Consider the following 17,293-nt stretch of genomic DNA (forward strand, 5'->3'; position numbering starts at 1 on the left):
GATAAGATTCTGAGTTCAAAATATGTTCCATGAGCACTTTTTAAACACTGATCCACTTCATCTAATATTCCCTGTCCCAGATTAGAAGTTTAACTGCAAGTCTGATTTCCACTCGTTTATAGGTAACCATGCTTCTCTGTGGAAGCTTTTGAGATTGTATATTGATCCATGAAGGTCATAAATTGCATTAGAATGTATGTAGGTGTGTCTATCAATATTCTTTTAAGACTCTCAGTATGTCTATTCCATTCACAAATTCATACACTTCTACTCAGAGAAATTTCCTTGTTTCTTTCTTTTGTTCCCTTGACACAGTATTTTGTTCCAATTCTACTGTAAGGTAGAAATGGGAAATCTGTCATCTACTGTGTGTTGTGAAGGGAGGAGAATGGTGAGCAAGAGCTGTTAGCATAGCCAGAAACCCTCAACCTGTGCCACATCTTTCCACAAGCTCTCTCTAAAGTTATACTTCCTGATCATCCCCACCTTACAGATAAAGAAGTGGAGATGGGAGAGGGGAAGGTGGATTTGTATTTGCCAGTGCTTTATCCCCTGATAAATGTGGCTTCCCTGCCCTAGACTGCCTGGATTCTCCTACTCTCATCATCTCTGTGGTCATTTCTCCTCTTCCAATTTCTAGTCCGTCCTGGAAGTCCTATTAGAAGTACACTGGCTCTTCTGTATCTATTTTCCATGTCGTGGCTATTTTTTCCTACTTTCTACGTTTTAATATTCTAGAACTGATTGCTTTTATCAGGGCAGCCTGTATATGTTCAGCAGGCATGATACACTCCCAAATCTGAGCATACTAATATTTATTTTAAAGTTCTCTTCTTCTTTTTTTTTTACAGTTAACTCCAATACTTCAGGTCTAGTTCTTTTATTTGCTCAGTCTGGGGCATCTCTGACATACTACTGATTTCTCACAAATGTTTAGAATTTTTTTGTCTCTACCATAAATGTATCAGTAGCTGAGTACACACGGAAATCAGTTGTCTTACAGCAAATCCACATGTGTAACTAACTCTATACTTCAATTTTACAGTTAAACCTAGTACTTGTGTAGTAGACAATAACAATGTAAGTTCTTTGACTTGCAATCTCATGATTCTTCAATCCATTTTTAGTCATATCCTTTTGGAAAGTTTCGTTTCCCCTAAAAACCGCTAACTTGGGTAACAGTTTTTACCTAAGTGTTATGCAACAAGCTGCAGGGACAGATCATCACCAGCTTTAAGAGACTTGTCTACCAGTTATAAATAAGTAATGACAGTCTGATAGAAGTCCAAGAAGTAAATAATAATACAGTAATGAATCACTTAAATCTTGAACTTGTAATAGTTATGCTTTTTACCCATCTTTAACGTTACAGAAGTTAAATTCTCTTAAAAAAAAAAAAAGGGAAGACTGTGTTGGCTAAAATTTCATTTTCTGCCTACTTTATGATTCAGCCATTCCACAACTGACAGAAATGCATGCAAATGTTCACCAAGACATTTACAAGAATATTCATAGCATTTTTCAAAATATATAACAAGAATTGGAAACAGAAATATCTATCAACAGAAGAGTAGTCATATAATCATATAATGGAACATTACACAGCAATAAAAAAGAATTAATTGATACACGAAACATTATGGGTGAATCTCACAAGCATGTGCACACTGTATGATTCCATTAATATACAGCCCAAAACAGACAAAACAAATAGATGGTGACAAAAATCAGAATACTGACTGAAGAGCAGGAGTAAAATTCAGTTAGTAGAAAGAGAAGGAACATCCTAGGATGATGAAAATGTTCTATAGGTATAATCTAATCTGCTGGTGGTTACACAAGTTAATAAATACATAAAAATTCACTGAGCTGTACAATTAAGGTTTATGCAAATGACTTCATGTTTTTAATACCTCAGCAAAAAAGTTAACAAATGAAAAAAAAAAGTAATTTCGAGACTGTTTAGAACCAAAACTGTGCTTATTTATATCAAAATTCTCTGGGCCATAAATACTGGAAATCCAACACCCTTTTTAACCATCTTTTAGTCCCATTACAATTTTAAACACTTTATCAGAATAATATAAAATGAACGTTAACATTCTCAGTCTTAAGTTTGAAAGGACTATTTTAATACAACATTAAAAAGATTAATTCCACCAAAATCGAAGGCCCAGGCCCTGTGAACTTTAAAAGACGGTTAAATTCCAGGTATTTGCATGTAAATTTCAAGAGCAGACTGAAGGATAAAAGCTTAAGATTTACAGTCAAATTTTCATTTTGCCAATAACAACTTCACAAAGAAAAGATTTAAGAATCCTCGGCAAGGACCTCAGGAATAGCGTAACTTTCAAGAGTAAGTGTGAAAATGCAAGAGGCTCCCCCTGCCCTGGTGTCCTCGCCGCCTAATTCTCACACAAATGTGCATCTGCCAGACACAGCGAGGAGCTGCTGTCAGAGGTTACATCAACGCGACGACCAGGTAGCAGCTGACTGCAGAGTTTACCCACCGACAAGCAGAGATGTTGGTGAGGTGTTAACAAAAAAAAGCGATAAAAATCAAACACCAAAACCAACGGTCTCTGGTAGCATCATTCTCAAAAGATAACTCAAACCACTCCGAAAAAACCGCGGCTTTTCCTGACACCGAAGCGGACTCTGGAGGGCTTGTCCGCAGGCGACCGCACTGGAATGGGATCCCCCTGAGGGCTCGTCCGTGGAGTGACCCACCGCCCAGGGACCCAGAGCTCTCGGTCCGCGCCCCAGCATCCACACTGCTCCGCCCGGGACAGCTGCAGGCTGGCGAGCGAGGCCGGGTGGGCCGCGTACTCACCGCACTCACTAGCCTGCGCAGGGCTGCAGCCTCCTCCCCGGCCTCGGGCACACCCGGGCGGCGCCCCGCGCGCTTCACAGCCCACCCTCTGGGCGCGCCGCCGCGCCGCCAACAGCCACTTCCGGCGCGCGTGAGGAAATGAGGCTGCCGCGGCGGCGCGCGCCCGCCCCACCCAGCCACCGCCCAAAGAGCTCCGCCCCTTCCCGCCCGCTACCCAGGAGCCCCGCCCACGCACCCTGAAGCCCCGCCCACCCCGCCCACGCCCCAAGATCTTCGCTCACTCCTGCTAGTGCCCAGGTCCCAAGAGCCCCGCCCCCGCCCCCGCAATCTCCGCCCATGGTCCCGGGAGTCCCGCCCACGTCCCCCATTATCTCCTCCCACGCTCCTGAAAGAACCTCCCACTTTCCCTCAAGTCCTGCCAGCGCCCGGCCCGGAGAACTTCCACCGCGCCCAAGCCGGGCGTGGAAAGCTCGGTAACCGGCATACAGCACCGACTGATACGTCATCTGCTAAAAACGTGTGTGTGGTTTCCAAAAGGATTTGTGTGGATGCCAGGAGAGTGCTCCGGACAGGACACCGCGTCTGCCAGAGCAGGCGTCTGTAGGGACAAGTCTTCGAGCTCTGGCGGGCTGTGGGCTTTGCAGACAGGAGGCCTCGCCCCGGAGGCCAGCTCTATCCTGTCCCGGAGCCCCGTCCGGGAGCTGAAGGGGGCGATGAGCGCCTGCGTGGGCTTGGGGCTAAGAACTGACAGGTCGCCAGCTGACTGACAGGTTGCCAGCTGTCCCCCGACGTCCTCGGCGTGATGAGCCGCTGCTGGGAAGGCTCCAGCGAAGAATCCTTGGGCGGCCAGTGACCTTCAGGCACGTCACTCCATCTCTTCGGACCGAATTTCCTTATATGCGAACAAGGGAGCTGAGGTAGGCTGGCGTTCTGGAAAATGGCTTCAGATCTGACTTTGTATGGTTTTAGTGAGTGGAAAAAAAAAGCCCTCCTTGGCACTCCCTCCACTGCTTACTTTAGGTGCATGCCCAAAGCACTTTGGCCTGCTCTGGGGAGTAAGGAGCAGGAGGGAGATGCCAGGCAGAGCCAGCTGCCACCTGGGCTGGGGCAGGACATGGCTGTGCTAAGCGCGACTCTGCTTTCCCTACCAGGTTACCTTGGCAGGCTACCCGGGCTTAGTCTCCGTAAGTCTCACTTTCCTCAGCTGTGTTAGAGAGACAATAACAGTAGCATTAGTTTTTCTCTTTTTCTCTTTGTCTTGCCAATGGGTTTCAGCCCCAGGCAAGTTCATATGGATTCAATGTGACCAAAGAAATGACAGTAGAACGTTCTTGGGGTGAAAGGGTTAGACCCAACTTTATTTCCACAGTGGCAGGTCAATCACTAAAGTCTCGTTCACTCAGAGCCAGTCTGCATGCAGCAAGCCAGTCTCTGCCTCTGGGCCTCTGTCCTCAGCGCTGCCACCACTCCAGCCTCTGCTCTCCTGCAGCCTTGTAGCCGTGCTACGTGTTGCCCAGAGTCCTGGGCATGGCTCTTTATATAGAGTCAATAACAACGTATTGCCCATGCATGTGTAGTGAGCTAGCCATCCAGGGCCAGGTGAAAATCCTGGCCACAGGAACTTTGATTTTATCCACAATCCTACACTTTCCTTAACTGTTCATGCTGTGTAGCCACCTCTGGCACAAATGGAGCAAGCGTGTGCTCAGCAGCAGCTGCTGCTCCCAACACTCCCTGTTTTAACTCCTAATCCTCTCAACATCCCTGTGGAGTAGGTTATGGTCCTCAGTTTAGAGTGGGGAGAACAGAAACCCAGAGAAGAAAGCGCAGGGGCTCTCCCGTGGTATGACCTGACATGAAACAGAAGCAGTGGGGTTAAGGTTAGTTGTTACTTCTTGTAAACTGTAATCCAGTATGATCTCATCTTACCTGGATTGCATCTAGGAAGACCCTGTTTTCAAATAAGGTCAAATTCAGAGTCTGGGAGTAAGGACTTGAACATATCTTTTGGGGGACACAATTCAACTCACTATGGATGGAGACCTCATCAATTTGTAGTAGATTCAGGCACTGCTCTTCATGAAACCCTACCACTTTGGTTCAACCTTTTCCTGGGGGGAAACACAACACAGGTGGTATGCATTTCAAACAACCCACAGCTTTTCTCTATTCTAGACCTTAAGTGTATGCCAGGAGCCCTCAATTGCAAATCATTCCTTCTTGCTCTGTGACAGCACCTCTGCAAACTTAACAGGGAGAGGCTTACTCTGCAATCTTAAATGCACACCAGAATATTTGGGACTATTTGTGAGACTCCAGAGGATTCTTCCATCCATAAGCCAATTCATTCTGCTCTGGATATACCTTTGCATTCTTCATTATTTGATGCATGCCCCAGGTAAGTATCTTGACACTGTACCTGACACCCAGGGCCTAAAAATTTCACCGATACAGGAAATAATCAGAGCAGAACCTATTGAAGTGCAGCTAGATCCATTACTCAAACTTTCCCAATATACCTTGAAGCCAGAAGCAAACAGATCAAACCTATAGTTAAAAGCCTTATATCTAAAGGTCTTCTCATGCCCTGCCTTGTAATATGCCCATCCTCTCATTTCCCCTTGTGATTTCCCCTTATGATTCAGTTTTGACATAATAGGTAGACGATCTACTCAGAGAAAGGGGATTCAGTTTGTTTATTCCAGCCTTGGAAGAAAAGGATCATAAAGTTTCAAAAGATAAATTATAGTGTTGCCAAAATGCAGTTCATTATTCAGGGCTAAATCCTAAGAAGGGAAAACACTGTCTTCTGAAAGGCTAACAGTTATCCAAATTTATTCTAGACCCCTCATAAAATGCCATTGGGATAGTTCTGGGGTCTAACTAGATACTTCAGGCAATGGGTGACACATTGTTCTGCAACTGTGAAACTTCTTTATGAACTAAGTTCTCAGTAAGAGATTCTCCCCTGGAAGCCCAGACATGAACAGGCCTTCTGGAACCTGAAGGCGACTCCTCAATGACCTCCTTCCCTAGATAGCCATAACAGAAAGCCCCTTTACCTATTTGTGCCCAAGAAATCTGGACAAGACCTTGGAGTCTCATGGGAACCACCCACAACCCATCACTCACTATAGCTTTCCTGTGACCTGGTTACAAGGCTTACATCCCTAACAGAGCAGCTGCTCTGCTGCAGAACCTAATGCTCTGCTGAGCTAGTTCTAGGTTCCCTGCTTGATCTCATGGTTCTTCCTGCAGTACAGACATTACTATTGACTAGGAACACATTTTTAAGCCAGCTGATTAACCTCTTATGAAATTCTTTCTCTTTCTCTCACATTACTATTTGCCGTTGTGACACCCTGAAGCCTGCCACTCTTTCCCCTACAGGAGGGGGGAGCCTTGTGATTATCTTATCAGATAATTAGGGAATTTGCTAGACCTTGCTCAGATTTATAAGAGACTCATATTGAGAATCCTACCTAATCCTGTTTGTTGATAGATCATTCCTGAATCTGAAACTTATCAAGCAGCATATAGTGTCACTAATTTAGTTAATAACCCATTTGAAATCATCTGATACTACCAAGTGACTACCTTAAAGACACAAACAGATTCTTCCCACTGTTTTCAGAATCAGGGACTAAATGCTATAGAATATTAGTCCTTTACCAGTGTAAAATCAGCTCAGATGGCAGAACTTACTGCATTTACTAGAACTTGTCAACTAGACAAAGACTGAGAGTAAACATGAATAACAGATAGCAAATCTGCTTTTGGATTAGTACATGACTTTGAGATATCAGAGCCCCCACTAAAGTACACAGCAAGTTAAGCAGTTTTTAGATACACTCTACTTCTCTACTTCCTAGAGAGGTGATTATTATAAAGGTTGAGAACCATGCAAAAAGAGAGAATGTTGAAGCTAAAGAAAATGTGCTAGCAGATCACCATGCCAAACAAGCAACCTTAATCAAGATTATGGTCCTATCTAAACCCCAAAAAAATAAATCTCTGGAGCAACTGGAAGAGGCCATTATAAAAGATCAGCATTTAGTCCCTGGTTCTGAAAAGGAAGAGTGAGAAGAATCTGATTGTTCTCTTCCGTTAGATAATCTCTGGTGCCTTCAAGATAGTCACTTGGTAGCATCAGATGATTTCAAATGGGTATTAGCTAAATTTCTCCATAAAACTTCTCATAGGGTACACATTGAATGCTATCCTGAATCAACACTGGAGAAGCTTTAAAGAGACAGCTGAAGTTATTTTGGGGTCATGTGTTGCCTGTCAACAACATAATCCTGGAAAAACTGTGAAGGTGGGATATGGCCTAGAACCAAAGCCTCAAGCGCCCTTTGAACACCTTTAAATGGATTTTATCCAGTTTCCACTCTCCATGGGATTTTAGTATGTTTTAGATTTGAGTATTTACAGCAATGAAACTTTAGGGCATCAGTACTTGGGTTCAGGCTTCACAGCTAAAGAAGCAATCTGGAATTCCACACAATTGGAGGCCACTCCGGTAGGGAACCTCAAGCTGAGGATTCTCAGAGATCCACTAAAAGCAGCTGGTCTTCAGAAGTAGATAGGTGACAAGACTTTTAAACAAGCAGATGACGTAGGTTAGTGAGCTTGTGCCCAACGCGACGGACCAGGACTCTTGTCTAATTCCTGTTTTGTTTTATCTGCTTGCTTGTAACCATTTGTTGTCTCATTTTCTTTAGACCCCTGGTTGTCATCCATCAATAATGGCCCTTTTCCTCTCTTGTCTTTCCTTTTTATTATAATCATTGAGGCCAGAATATTACTAATTCTAATGCCATTTTTAGGTTATCCCAAACAGTAGCCATGGCCCTAGATCTTACTGATGGATGGGTGCTGACTCTGCCATCCATCACCCCAATGACAAAAACATCTGAGAAATTCCAGACTCATCAAAGGAAACGATAGAGAATTACACCTGATGGCAGCTTCACTGCAGTAACATGGAAAAATAAACAAGTTAACCTGTAACTTTACTAGTATCTTTTTCTCCCAGAAAAAGAACCAATTACTGCAATCTATCAGTGATGTCCTAGGTAATTCTAAATTTCAATCCAACAACCTTCCTAGGGTGATGAGTCAAATACTTGCCACTTACCACCAACAACCTCTTTTTTTTAATAATCAGATTTATTACGCTACAGTTCTGGAGTTCAGAAGTCTAAAATCAAGATGCTGGAAGGCTGTGCTCCCTTGAAGGCTCCAGGGAAGAACGCATATCCCTGCCTCTCCCAGCTTCTGGAGGTCACTTCCATTTCTAGGGTCAGGACCGTTTTTCCATTTTCAAGTACGTCATTTCAACCTCTGCTTCTGTTGTGATGTGTCCTTTTTCTGACTTTGACCCCCTTGCTTCTCTCTTACATGAGCAGTTGTGATTACACTGGGCCCGCCCAGATAATCCAGGATAATCTTCTCATCTCAAAATTCTTCACTTAACCACATCTGCAAAATCCCTTTTGCCATGAAAGGCAGTGTGTTCATAGGCTCCAGCAATTAGCACTTGGATGTCTTTGGAGGGCCATTATTTAGCCTACCACATATATCAAGCTGAAAAAAATAATCTTTACAAAGAAACTAATTTGTATGTGCTTCATTATTTCTTAGAATACATTTCTAGACATCAAGTTGCTGGTCAATAATATGTTCATTTAAAGATTTTTGCTAAATATTGCCCTTTTTAACATTCAGCAAAAGCCTAATTGAATGATTATCTAGTTATGTTTAAGAATGTTGTATTAAAACTCTGTTGTATTATGATAGTTGCATTTTTTAAATTTTGTTATCATTAATCTATAATTACATGAAGAACATTATGTTTACTAGGCTCTCCCCTACCCCAAGTCCCGCCCACAAACCCCATTACAGTCACTGTTCATCAGCATAGTAAGATGTTGTAGAATCACTACTTGTCTTCTCTGTGTTGCACAGCCGTCCCCATTCCTCCCCCCCACATTATACATGCTAATCATAACGCCCCCTTTCTTCTTCCCTGCCCTTATCCCTCCCTACCCTCCATTTCTCCCCAGTCTCTTTCCCTTTGGTAACTGTTAGTCCATTCTTGGGTTCTGTGATTCTGCTGCTGTTTTGTTCCTTCAGTTTTTCCTTTGTTCTTATACTCCACAGATGAGTGAAATCATTTGGTATTTGTCTTTCTCTGCTTGGCTTATTTCACTGAGCATAATACCCTCTAGCTCCATCCATGTTGTTGCAAATGGTAGGATTTGTTTTCTTCTTATGGCTGAATAATATTCCATTGTGTATATGTACCACCTTTTCTTTATCCATTCATCTACTGATGGACACTTAGGTTTGCTTCCATTTGTTGGCTATTGTAAATAGTGCTGCAATAAACATAGGGGTGCATATGTCTTTTTCAAACTGGAGTGCTGCATTCTTAGGGTAAACTCCTAGAAGTGGAATTCCTGGGTCAAATGGTAAGTCTATTTTGAGCATTTTGAGGAGCCTTCATACTGCTTTCCACAATGTTTGAACTAATTTACATTCCCACCAGCAGTGTACGAGGGTTCCCCTTTCTCCACAACCTCGCCAACATTTGTTGTTATTTGTCTTTTGGATGGTAGCCATCCTTACTGGTGTGAGGTGGTATATCATTGTGGTTTTAATTTGCATTTCTCTGATAACTAGCGATGTGGAGCATCTTTTCATGTGTCTTTTGGCCATCTGACTTTCTTCTTTGGAGAACTGTCTATTCAGCTCCTCTGCCCATTTTTTAATTGGATTATCTGCTTTTTGTTTGTTGAGGTGTGTGAGCTCTTTACATATTTTGGATGTCAAGCCTTTATCAGATCTGTCATTTACGAATATATTCTCCCATACTGTAGGGTACATTTTTGTTCTATTGATGGTGTCCATTGCTGTACAGAAGCTTTTCAGCTTGATATAGTCCCACTTGTTCATTTTTGCTTTTGTTTTCCTTGCCCGGGAAGATATGTTCATGAAGAAGTCGCTAATGTTTATGTCCAAGAGATTTTTGCCTATGTTTTTTTCTAAGAGTTTTATGGTTTCATGACTTACATTCAGGTCTTTGATCCATTTTGAATTTACTTTCATGTGTGGGGTTAGACAGTGATCCAGTTTCATTCTCTTACATGTAGCTGTCCAGTTTTGCCAGCACCATCTGTTGAAGAGACTGTCATTTCCCCATTGTATGTCCATGGCTCCTTTATTGAATATTAATTGACCATATATGTTTGGGTTAATGTCTGCAGTCTCTAATCTGTTCCACTGGTCTGTGGCCCTGTTCTTGTGCCAGTACCAAATTATCTTGATTACTATGGCTTTGTAGTAGAGCTTGAAGTTGAGGAGTGAGATACCCACAACTTTATTCTTCTTTCTCAGGATTGCTTTGGCTATTCGGGGTCTTTGGTGTTTCCATATGAATTTTTGAACTATTTGTTCCAGTTTGTTGAAGAATGTTGTTGGTAATTTGATAGGGATTGCATCAAATCTGTATATTGCTTTGGGCAGGATGGCCATTTGGACGATATTAATTCTTCCTCGCCTAGAGCATGGGATGAGTTTCCATTTGTTAGTGTCCTCTTTAATCTCTCTTAGGAGTGTCTTATAGTTTTCAGAGTATAGGTCTTTTATTTCTTTGGTTAGGTTTATTCCTAGGTATTTTATTCTTTTTGATGCAATTGTGAATGGAATTGTTTTCCTGATTTCTCTATTGCTTCATTGTTAGTGTATAGGAAAGCCACAGATTTCTGTGTGTTAATTTTGTATCCTGCAACTTTGCCGTATTCTGATATGAGTTCTAGTAGTTTTGGAGTGGAGTCTTTAGGGTTTTTTTATGTACAATATCATGTCATCTGTAAATAGTGACAGTTTAACTTCTTCTTTACCAATCTGGATTCCTTGTATTTCTTTGTTTTGTCTAATTGCCGTGGCTAGGACCTCCAGTACTATGTTAACAGTGGGGAGAGTGGGCATCCTTGTCTTGTTCCCGATCTTAGAGGAAAAGCTTTCAGCTTCTCGCTGTTCAGTATGATGTTGGCTGTGGGTTTATCATATATGGCCTTTATTATGCTGAGGTACTTGCCCTCTCTACTCATTTTGCTGAGAGTTTTTATCATGAATGGATGTTGAATTTTGTCGAATGCTTTTTCAGCATCTATGGAGATGATCATGTGGTTTTTGTCTTTCTTTTTGTTTATGTGGTGGATGATGTTGATGGATTTTCAAATGTTGTACCATCCTTGCATCCCTGGGATGAATCCCACTTGGTCATGTTGTATGATTCTTTTGATATATTTTTGAATTCGGTTTACGAATATTTTATTGAGTATTTTTGCATCTACTTTCATCAGGGATATTGGTCTGTAATTTTCTTTTTTGGTGGGGTCTTTGCCTGGTTTTGGTATTAGGGTGACATTGGCTTCATAGAATGAGTTTGGGAGTATTCCCTCCTGTTCTATTTTTTGGAAAACTTTAAGGAGAATGGGTATTATATCTTCTCTGTATGTCTGATAAAATTCTGAGGTAAATCCATCTGGCCTGGGGTTTTTTTTCTTGGGTAGTTTGATTACCGCTTCAATTTCTTTGCTGATAATTGGTCTGTTTAGATTTTGTGTTTCTTCCTTGGTCAGTCTTGGAAGGTTGTATTTTTCTAGGAAGTTGTCCATTTCTTCTAGGTTTTCCAGCTTCTTAGCATATAGGTTTTCATAGTAGTCTCTAATAATTCTTTGTATTTCTGTTGGGTCTGTCATGATGTTTCCTTTCTCATTTCTGATTCTGTTGATGTGTGTTGATTCTTTTTCTCTTAATAAGTCTGGCTAGAGGCTTATCTATTTTGTTTATGTTCTCAAAGAACCAGCTCTTGTTTTCATTGATTTTTTTCTATTGTTTTATTCTTCTCAATTTTGTTTATTTCTTCTCTGATCTTTATTATGTCCCTCCTTCTGCTGACTTTAGGCCTCATTTGGTCTTCTTTTTCCAATTTTGATAATTGTGATGTTAGACTATTCATTTGGGTTTGTTCTTCCTTCTTTAAATATGTCTGGATTGCTATATACTTTCCTCTTAAGACTGCTTTCGCTGCGTCCCACAGAAGTTGGGGCTTAGTGTTGTTGTTGTCATTTATTTCCATGTATTGCTGGATCTCCATTTTAATTTGGTTGTTGATCCATTGACTATTTAGGAGCGTGTTGTTATTAAGCCTCCATGTGTTTGTGAGCCTTTTTGCTTTCTTTGTACAATTTATTTCTAGTTTTATACCTTTGTGGACTGAAAAGTTGGTTGGTAGAATTTCAATCTTTTTGAATTTACTGAGGCTCTTTTTGTGGCCTAGTATGTGGTCTATTCTGCAACAACCTCTTTTTACCTAGATCTCCATGTATGCCTACCAGACACTACGTCTTTTGTGGTCAGGATGCCTGGTCCTATTTACTTCTGACTAATATCTCATCTATATTAGGAACAGTATTCTAAGACTTGTCTGTGCACAGAAAGACTTCGAATCACCAAGGCTGAAAATTCCAACTTAGACATGAGCTCCAAAATGAAGCCACCTTGATTATTCAACACTCCTGAGGGAATTAGATTCACTGTTTATTCAAATAATCATACATATAGGATAAGACACTTATCACTAACTGGCAGAAGTTGTGAGTGATACCACCTCTTCTCTACATGGAACATGGATCAGTCTCAACCTGTTATGAGTAGCGATGGTGAGTGGCATTGCTCTTAATTTCATATTGATTAGTTGTGCTCTGTGCCATTCCTAATATTGTACTTGGATCAGTGAAACAGGGAGGGTGGGCATACATAATGCTTTAAGGCACAAGCTACTTGGCTCTCTAATGTTGGTTCTCAAGGCCTATAAGGTATTTATCCTCAGCCTGGGCTGGGGTTCTTGGCTCAAAGCATCTTACAGGGATTATTAGTTGTTCTCATTTTTGTCATAGTGAGTCATGATGCATTCTTTCCTGGGTCTGAAATGCTTCCACACAACCACTTTCTGAGCCATGATGATCCAGCCACAGGTCAAGAAGACCTCATGATACAGTTGGCCATGGAGATGACTGAACGGTCTGAGTAGTGAAGATCTGGATTTCTAGTCTTCCATGGGTTCATCAGTCTCTCATAAGCAAGAAAATGACCAAAGGGAGGACAGAGATATTGAATATTCAGATAATGAACAGAGCACACATAACTGAAGAACTTGCCCCACAACCTCTGTAGTAGCCAGTGCAGAGTGGTGAGGACTGGTTAGGACTTGACTGCCAGCTTCCCTATTTTCTGCCCTCATTTCCAACTCTGGACCAAACAGAAAGCCAAGTATGTTTACCAAGTGAATCACATAAGATGCCCAGGTTCTAGTTATCCAACCTTCCCATGCCAACAACCTCTAATCATGCCTGACGCCCCTCTCCCACAGCCCCTTGTTTTATTATAAAGCTTTCCCACTTCTCTGCCTGGCTTTGAGGCTCTGCTAAAAGCAAGTGATATTAGCTGACTCCCTTACTATACCAAGTTCAGAATAAATAATCTCTGCTTGTTCTCATTTGGGTGGTCTTTATTTCTATAAAGCCAAAGATCATACATAATTGGACCTCTCTTAAAAAGTTAAGTTTTCTACCACTTCTCTTCTTTGACTACCTTGCAAGGGCCAAGAGTCCTTTCATCCTCTGTGTCACTCCTATTATAAATCACTTCCTATAATATTTTCAGGCACTCATAAAATCCCCCAAAACCCTTGGTGTGCTCCTGGCTTCTCAAACCCAGGGGCCAGAGCCTCCAGGAAAATTTTTAAGCTCTTAAAACTCTCAGAAGCAAACACAGAATACAGAGCAAGTCACATGCCTTTGTGAGAAGAGCCTCAGAGGATAGGGGCTTCCCACAGTCCTGTGGACAAAGTCCCTGCATCAGGTAGCAAGAGGCAGCCTCCTGTTCCTCCTGGAAGAGACCCTTCCTGACCCACAGGAATGACCTTTCTCCACGGGGGAAATGACAACTGCAGAAAAGGACCAGAGTGCAGGTGAGAAACAAGAGCAGCCCAAAAGGGTATGGTTTACTCTTGGGACTGTTTAGGAAATCGACAAAGATGAATAAAAACATGGACACAAAATGAACGTCCTATTTTTATTCAAGAAATTCGCAGTTTGTATAGTAAATACTGCCTGTATAAAATACCAAAATGGGTTCCCTTCTCAATAAATGAAAAATGATGTATTTTTTTTTTTAGTCTTAGAATGCACTTGCCTTACCTTGCTGGTCCACACTAATTTTGAACTCAAATTACTCAGTGTCTTCTGAAGTGATGCACATTATGGTCTCCCTGGTGTAGTTTGCAATGAAGTCACTGTGGTTGGGGGTGGTCTCAGGTCGTGACTCCCTTTATGCTGTCTGGCCCAGTTCCTTGTGACATTGACATCTCTGTAGCTACCACCCTGAGATGGCCTCCCTGTGGTGGTCCTCTGCCTGGGCTCCTGCTGAGAGATCCCAGTTGGCTGCGTCCGTGACTTAGGACATCCAGACACATCTGCAAAAATGTCACTTGAAGCAATAATCAAAACCTGAGCTGCAAAGATTAACTGATTTCTTTTGGGCACACAGTGTGCTTTTTTAACTCTGTAGGGTGAAGCTTCTTCTCCCTGTGGTTACTCAGCCACCCATCTGGCCCCAGCTGTGGGACTTGGTGCTGTGCTCCAAACTGAAAAATCCTCTATATACTGGTTCTGGTTTCTCATGACCTCAGGCATCAATCCTCAATGTGGGAGACAAGGTTCTAACAAGGCCATCATGGCTGCCACGTGGAGAAGGGATGGGCACAGGGCAACCTCAGGGGAGGGGGTGTTTTCTTATGTGCAGTTCATAAGCAGAGGATGGGTGCTGCTCACATCTTCACGTGTTAGTCACGGGATGTGGGGGTGGCATGCCCATGATATATCAGCTTAATACCCTATGTGGGAATATGCTTGAAGGAGAGGAACCATTCCCTGCTCTGCCTGGGGAAAAATGCTTTATTTACACTGGGGGAAATTATATTTTCCCTTTGAATTTTCTTTTATATAAAGTATTTGTGTAAGTCCAGCGCTCACACATAATATTAAACTACATTTCCACCCAAATAAGGGGCCTATCAGTGGGAAGGACGCCTCTGTGGAAGCTGGTGGGGGATGCTTTTTAAGGAAAACCAAATACATACACATGAACACTCCCAGTGGAAGTTTCTGTGCTCTTGAAAAGTGACTTCTAGTATTTTCATATTAGCTTTCCTCAGCATGGGCTTCGAAACATTCAGAGATAAAGGCTGTAGCAAATAACTGACCCTAGAAATTACATTTATTTCTAGTTTCCTGTGCACTGGATACTGAGAACTCATGTCATTTCCTGGGTGTGCCATGCCAGGCTTTTAAGGAGAAGCTCATAGAATTCCTACACAACCCAACAGGAAGATAGAACCAGAAGCATTTATTATCTTAAGCTTCATAGGGGCCCAGGGAAAAATATTCCTCCAACTTCTAATAGACCTTCAGTCACGGCTATGCATTTTATATTCTCCCACAACTGTCCAGTCTAGCTTCAAGAAGTAAACAGCAAGCAAATTGCAATATAACTGTAAAAACCTGGACGTGACATGACTACTGCTGTTTTATAAAAGGAAACTTGAAGGAATTTCCTGAATGGTAGAATTAGCTGAGCTTAACAGTTTTCATAAATGTGCCTGTTCCTATACACCTTGTACAAGACAAGTCAATAATAGCACCAAGAGCCTTCTAGGTTTCTAACCACTATTACTTCCCCAGTGGTTACCATAATAGATTCCCTTGCAATATTTCAATGTTTACGTAGAAATATCAACATCAGAAACCTGATGTTTCCACATAGGAAATTTGAGAGTTTACACATTTCACAATACATGACTTTATTTACATAACTGAAATTATTTTCTCAGTCACCTGGATTACAAAAGCAAATTAACATGATATGGTTCAATAACCTTTCATAAATAGATTTTACAAATTTTAACACCTGACAGATTGCTACCTAATACTCAGTAGTAACACTTAATACTTAGTAACTTCTGCATATATGCATATGGAAATCCTGTCTGAGAGGACTAATAAGTATGAGTACTTTTATGACTGAGGAATAGACAATTAGATTCTTAGTCAACAATTAATTCCCCAGCACTGGGTTAGTCAGACCTGGAGTTCTTACCCACCAAGAACAGACCTGGTGCAGCAACTCACACTTATTGAGTAGGCAGTTTTAATCATTTGAGAGTTTACCCTTATTTCTACATTTAATAAGACTATCGTTAAGCACATCTGAAAACCAAAAGTTTGTTACAACTAGATATTTGTAAAAGAACTTATCACAGTGTATCTGGAAAATGGCCCAAACTAAAGCCACATTACATTTCCAGTAAACTTTTCCAGTTCTCTGGGTGTGTGTGCACACACATACACACACACCATATATCTTCCAACATACACTCATCAAAACCTTCTTGTCCAAAAAAAGGCCATCCTTTTACTGCTTTTGTGAAATGCCTGTAAAATACAGTATTTGAAAGAGACTACTACTGTCAGACCGTTCACAGTGCTCTAAGTCTGAAGACCAGGCAGTGTTTTGGTAACTAGCCCTCTCCTGCAAAGTTACAGTGCTGATGCAGAGGACTCAGGACTTCCTGGAAGCCACCCCCACAAGATGGGAGGAGTGCTGGGTGTCTGCAGCCACAAGCAGGGAAGAATGACAAGGGGCTTATGAATCATGGTCAGAATCTAAGAAACAAAAATGTCTTGCTATAGCAGCATTACGTTACAAACAAGGAAGAGTGAATGGATACATGAACCTTTTCACACAAGCTCTATAAGAGCCAAAGTGTCTTTTCCACATTAGACCTGAAACCAGAGGTGTAGCAGCCCTTGGCCGTTGTCAATGCTACTTCTAACAGAACTAGCTAAGCTGTCCCTTTGAAGCTGAGTACCAGTCCCATTCACTGCTCACATGTGAGAGGACCCACTGCTTTTTGGCGCTGGAACATGTGGAGCACTGAAGTCCTTGGGGGTAGGATTCACACCAGCCAAGTCTCTGCTGCCAACAGTCCTTGGACTGGAGGTTACCCTACTCAAATGCCCCTTTTCTTCATTCTTTTCTTATCAGGGGGTCATGACCACTCAGTGATGGGGACAGATGTGTCTTGGGAGCCCCCTCCCTTCACACTGCCTGTTTACAGAACAAATATGGCATCAAATCTCTCTGTTGTGCTAAATCTAAGAATCATTTTAATCACGATAAAAATCAAATGTCTTTCTAAGAAAAAGTTACATGATTTTAAAAAACCATTTTCAGGATCATGAATTGCTGAGCCGAGGCCTGTCCTGAGGTCCCCATTTCCCCTCCAGCCCTGACAGGGCTTTGACACCAAGACAGGGCCTTGCCGAG

General features: G+C 42.0%; 1 protein-coding gene across 7 annotated transcripts in view; it reads right to left on the reverse strand.

The window, feature by feature from the left end:
* CSGALNACT2 (chondroitin sulfate N-acetylgalactosaminyltransferase 2) overlaps positions 1–2,967 on the reverse strand; it is a 49,069-nt gene extending 46,102 nt beyond the window's left edge. For all 7 annotated transcript variants that reach the window (XR_005032904.2, XR_005032905.2, XM_036926558.2 and 4 more), the window contains exon 1: positions 2,834–2,967. The gene's annotated coding sequence lies outside the window, so the exon portion shown is untranslated. The remainder of the gene's footprint in view (positions 1–2,833) is intronic.
* Between the last annotated feature and the right edge of the window lie 14,326 nt (positions 2,968–17,293).

The sequence above is a fragment of the Manis pentadactyla genome, chromosome 8 (genome assembly GCF_030020395.1).
Source record: "Manis pentadactyla isolate mManPen7 chromosome 8, mManPen7.hap1, whole genome shotgun sequence".
Classification (NCBI taxonomy): domain Eukaryota; kingdom Metazoa; phylum Chordata; class Mammalia; order Pholidota; family Manidae; genus Manis; species Manis pentadactyla.